General features: G+C 49.1%; 1 protein-coding gene across 1 annotated transcript in view; it reads right to left on the reverse strand.

The window, feature by feature from the left end:
• The window catches only part of PIF1 (PIF1 5'-to-3' DNA helicase), a 71946-nt gene that overhangs the window by 12107 nt on the left and 54493 nt on the right, over window positions 1-5346 (reverse strand). The gene's annotated exons all lie outside the window — the stretch shown is intronic.

Below are 5346 nucleotides of genomic sequence, written 5' to 3' on the forward strand. Positions count from 1 at the left end.
GGGAGAGGGACAAACAGACTCCCTGGTGAGTGGGGAGCCCTATGTGGGCCTCCATCCTAGGACCCTGAGATCATGACCCAAGTCTAAGTCAGATGCTAATTGACAGCCAAGTCTCCCCTACGCTTATCTTTCTTTTTTATGCTTATCTTTTTTTTTTTTTTAAAGACTTTATTTACTATTTGAGAGATAGAGATAGTGAGAGCAGGAACACAAGCAGGGAGAGTGGGAGAGGCATTAGCAGGCTTCCCGTGGATCAGGGAGCCCGATGTGGGGTTCGATCCCAGGGCCCTGGGATCATGACCTGAGCTGAATGCAGATGCTTAACAGCTGAGCCACCCAGGCACCCGTATGCTTATCTTTTTAATGTAAACTTTACATATGGTAAAATGCACAGCTCTTAGGCTTATCATGAGAAGAGTTTTGACAAATACAAATATCTGTGCAGCCCAACCCTTATCAGGATATAAACTCTGCTGTCCAGTATGGTAGCCACTCGTCACATGTGGCTAATTTTAAATTCAAATTAATTAAATAAAATTTAAAATTCAGTTTTTGAATCCCACTGGCCACACTTCAAATGCTCAACAGCCACATGTGGCTAGTAGCTACTGCATTAGACAACATAGATTTAGGACATTTCCTTTATTGCACAAAGTTCTAAGAACATTATCATCGCCTAGAAAGTTCCCTCATGTTACTTCCTTCCTAGTCAATCCCCATCCTCAATCCTTCCCCCCCCATCCTCATTCCTTAGGCAACTCTTCTCTGATTTTTTTTTTCACCACAGATTGTTTTAAAATTTCTTCTAAATGGAATTATATGTTATGTATTCTTGTGTGTACAGGTTTCTTTCACTGAGCATAATGATTTCCTTAAATTAAATTCATCCGTGTTGCTTTATTAGTAGCTGGTTCCTTTTTGTTGCTGAGTAGTATTCCACTGTATGAATATACTAGTTTTTCCATTTTCCTGTTGATCGATATCTGGGCTTTCTATAGATTTATGCTTTACTTTTTAAAAAAAAATTATTTATTTGACAGAGATCACAAGTAGGCAGAGAGGCAGGCAGAGAGAGAGAGGGGGAAGCAGGCTCCCCGCTGAGCAGAAAGCCCGATGTGGGGCTCGATCCCAGGACCCTGGGATCATGACCTGAGCCGAAGGCAGAGGCTTTAACCCACTGAGCCACCCAGGCGCCCTATGCTTTACTTTTTAAGAAATAAATATTTCAGTGAGAAATTACTGGGTCATCAGGGGTGGCACAGTCCATTAAGCCTCTGGCTTTTGGTTCCCACCCAGGTCGCGATGTCCGGGTAGTGGGATCGAGCCCCAGGTCTGGCTCCATGCTCAGCATGATTCTGCTTAATTTTCTCTCTTCCTTTCCCTCCGACCCTCACCCCTGCATGCTCTAAAATAAACAAATCTTTAAGAAAAAAGTTGCCGGGTCATTGACTAGGTGTACATTTAGTTTTATATGAGATTGCTACGGATTTTTCCAAAGTGGTGGTTTGTAGGAGCAGCAACAATGAGTCCTTGTAGGGAAAGGAATCGAATGAGTAACTGGGTACCGCTTAGCGGTTGATTAACGGTCCTCAGGCTCCGCCCTCTTCCCCGTCCCAGCGCCGCGGCCCCATCAGTTGGGTCCTGATTGGTCCGTGGAGGAAGGAGGCGGAACCAGAGGATTTCACGTCCCGGGCCAGACTTCCTCCTTCCAGGCTTTGGGCAGTTGTTGCGATCCTCACTGTTCTCCTCAGTGCTGCCGGGGTGGGTGCCAGTGTCAGTTAAAAAAGAAGCTCCCCACAGCTCCTGGATCTCTCACCTAACCCCAAGCCTGGTTTTAACGCAAGCTCTTAGGAGGAACGAGCTTTCGTCATTATCAAGTTTTCTCCTTGAGAACTCTTTCCATAAGTCATGCGCTCTCTTTTACCTGTGGTCTCAATTTTAATCGCCTCATTACTAAAAACCAATAGCGACATTAATCGGACGGGACTGGGCGGTTTACAGAATGCCTTTTCTTCCGTAATCTCATTTGATACTTAAAAGAGCCTTTACAGAGGCTCCTGACTAGCTCAGTCGGTTAAGCTTAAGCGGTTAAGCGTCTACCTTTTGCTCAGGTCAAGATCCTGGAGTCTCAGTATGGAGCAGCGGAATCAGGCTTCCTGCTTAGTGGGGAATCTGTTTTTCCCTCTCCCTCTGCTCCTTCCCCTGCTCGCGCTCTCTCCCTCTCTTGCGCTCACTTTCTCTCTAATAAATAAATAGAATCTTTAAGAAAAAAATAAAAGAGACTTTACAACCCTAAGCTTATAGGGACAGTTTGGTAGAGATGCTGAAAGGGTCTTCCAGCTTCCAGAGCACTACCTCACCTGGCATTCCTTCATCACCAGTTAGCTGACACTCATTAAATCCCTGGTACAGGTGACCCTCCCTCCTTGAAATCCTTTGTTCTTTTCCACAGCACACTTCCTTTGTTTCTTTGTATTTACTGGCTGCACCGTATAGGTCTCCTTTATTAGCCCCTTTTCCCTACCAAGACCTCTCAATGTGGAAGGACTTTTTTCCCCTTCTATCTTTCCCAATCCCGTGGCTTGATTATCAGCTGCATGCTGATTCCCAATATTGTATCCCTAGCCCCTGTCTCCCCTGAACTCCAGCTCTGTCTCCATTTGTCCTCCTGGTATCACTACACAGATGCCTGGCAGGCATGTCAAACTCACTTTCTCCAGAACAGGTTTTAATCTCCCTCTCCAACACCGCATAAACCCGTGTTTCTCCTGTCTTTATCTCAGTAAATGCACCACCATTTTTAGCTCAAGTTAAAAACCCACATCATTCATATATATATATATATATATTTTATTTTTTTTTTTTTAAAGATACATTTGACACAGAGAGAATAAGCAGAGGGAAAGGGAGAAGCAGACTCCCCATTGAGCAAGGAGCCTACTCTCAGTCTTTCCAGCCCTTACTCTGGGAAGCAGCTCTCACCACACACTGTGTACTTTTTCTTCAGAGCCCTTCTACGGAGTTGTCTGCCTTCCTATTGGCTCTGCAGCCCTCCAAGGCAGGGCCCGGATCCTGTGTGGCCTGGTCATACAGTGCTGCCGAAACATGCAGTCAAGAGCAAGGACTCTGGAGTCAGGCGAGGTTCGAATCCTTGCAACTACTACTCACCAGTCAAGGGACTTGAAATACGTCTAAGCTTCATTGAAATGAAGATAACAATTGTATCCATCTCGTAGGTCATTATCCATTTTTGTGAAGATTAAAGGAGATACATGTGAGGAGTTTAGTATAGTGAGCAGATGACAGAGGCTCCCTAAATTCTTTTGAGTGAATAAATGCCAGGATGAAGTATTGGAAAGCACCCCACTTCAAAGGCCCTAAATTTGTTTTGTTGATAATACGGTGTACATGCAAAAGAGACTCAATCACTTCCACAGCCAAAAACTTTCAATGACTTCCCCTTGCCCTGAGGTTATAATACAGTCTTCTCAACACAGCCCTCAAGGTCCTTTCTAGCTGAGCTCTGTCTGCTTCTCCAGCTTGGCTGCCCTACACACACACACACACACACACACACACACTACTGCTTCATTTCTCTTTGTCATGGCTCTACTCTCCCCTCTGCCTAAAATGCTCATCTTGCCCCTTTGTCCCAGTTTTGGTGCTCTTCCTAATATACACTTACCCTTATATACATTTAACATACTCTTCTCATCTGTTTACATGTCTTTCTTGATAGAGGACTGGGCCATTATTTTACAGCCATTAGAGTAAGGACTGACAAGGTGAATAAAATATTTGTGTTGAATGAATGCATGTGGTGTGGAGGCAACAACTAGAGGGCCAGCATGGGCTGGGATGGGGAAACTGATGCCAAAGTGGTTGTCAGTGGCTCACTCCCCAAAATTACTGAGCTCGCTGGATGTGAAAACTGACCTTACCCCACCCCAACCATGAGCTGCTTCTGTGCAACTAACGTGAATTCCCCAGGGTCTCTGGTCTCCAGCAGGTGTTTTTCTGAGTCTCCAGGTACAGGATCTTCTGAGTCCTCAGGCATGAGATGCCCAGCTTGGAAAGGGAGTAAACCAATATAAACCGTACTGAGGGAATAAAACCATGGACTGGTTGCAAGAGGTTGCCACATACACTGACTTTCTCAGATCCTGTAAAATGAAGGAACCCAGGCCCAGTCATAAAGACAAAGTAGGTCCCCATCTTCCTCCCCCTTGGACCCCAGGTTACCTTTTCCATGCAGGGCTCTAAGTGGCTTAGGGGCATGAGGGCCAGCAGAAGGCTGTGAAAGGGGAACTTGGTCAACTGGTGCAGCTGCTGCTATAGCAGCCAGAGCCAAAGGAGGTCACTGTTGATCCCACATATACTTAATTCTTCCAGCTGAAACAAGCTTAGGCAAAGTTGGCTAGGAGAGCTGAGAGGGAAGGGGGAGGGATGGTGCTGGAGGCTGGGATGTAGCCAGTCACTTTCTCTCTTTGGACCTCTGTTTCTCCAAATGTCAAATGAGGGCGCACGGTGTAAACATTCCACTCCCAGCAAGGCTGTGGAGCCTGGAAGATCACCACTGGATGGAGGTGGGAGTTGCAGGATGACCCTCAGATACAGGAACCAGGGAGAACAGCTCTGTGCAACGTCCAACGAGGGCAGAAGAACACTGCATTTGGGGACCCCTGAGAACCAGAGGTAGCGCCCCCTCCCCCACAAGAAACCCCTTAAATCCAGATTCCCAGCCCCAAGTCTTCCCGTTACCCGATTATCCGGACCGGACGCGAGGTCCAGGCCCGGCCCTGCGAAGAGGTTCCTGGGAGAAGAGGACCAAGTCGTCGCCACTGCCCCATCGTCGAGGAGAAAAAGGAGGAGCCTCTTGGTGCCCCCCATCTCTGGGCCGCCCAGGGCCTCATGGGCCAGTCCCACAACCCCACCCCTCTCAGGTCTGGAAACCTCAAAGGCGCAACCCGCCAGCGCCTCCGGCGCTCGCTGGTCCTGCCCCACCCCAGTCCCGCCCTCGGGCCCCGCCCGCGTCCCTCCCGTCAGCCTCTGGCCGGAAGCCCCCTCCCCCTCCCTCCTCCCTGTCCCCCGCATCCTCTGTCCCCTCCCAGTCCCTCTTCCTCGGCGGGTCGGGGAAACCTCTCTCCGCCCTGTCCCTCCCCCTTCCTGCGTTCCGGCTCCTCCGTCCGGTCCCCAAACCAACGCCCGGCCCCGCCCAGGCTCCGCCCCCCAGCACCAGCCCCGCCCCCCCGTTTCCCGCCCGGGCCCCGGGCCTCCCAGCCCCGCTATTCCCTTCCCCGGGCCCCGCCCCTTGGCCCCCGGAAGCCTCTCCCCGCCCCCAACCCC

This window comes from Mustela nigripes, chromosome 13 (assembly GCF_022355385.1).
Source record: "Mustela nigripes isolate SB6536 chromosome 13, MUSNIG.SB6536, whole genome shotgun sequence".
In the NCBI taxonomy this organism is placed as follows: Eukaryota; Metazoa; Chordata; class Mammalia; order Carnivora; family Mustelidae; genus Mustela; species Mustela nigripes.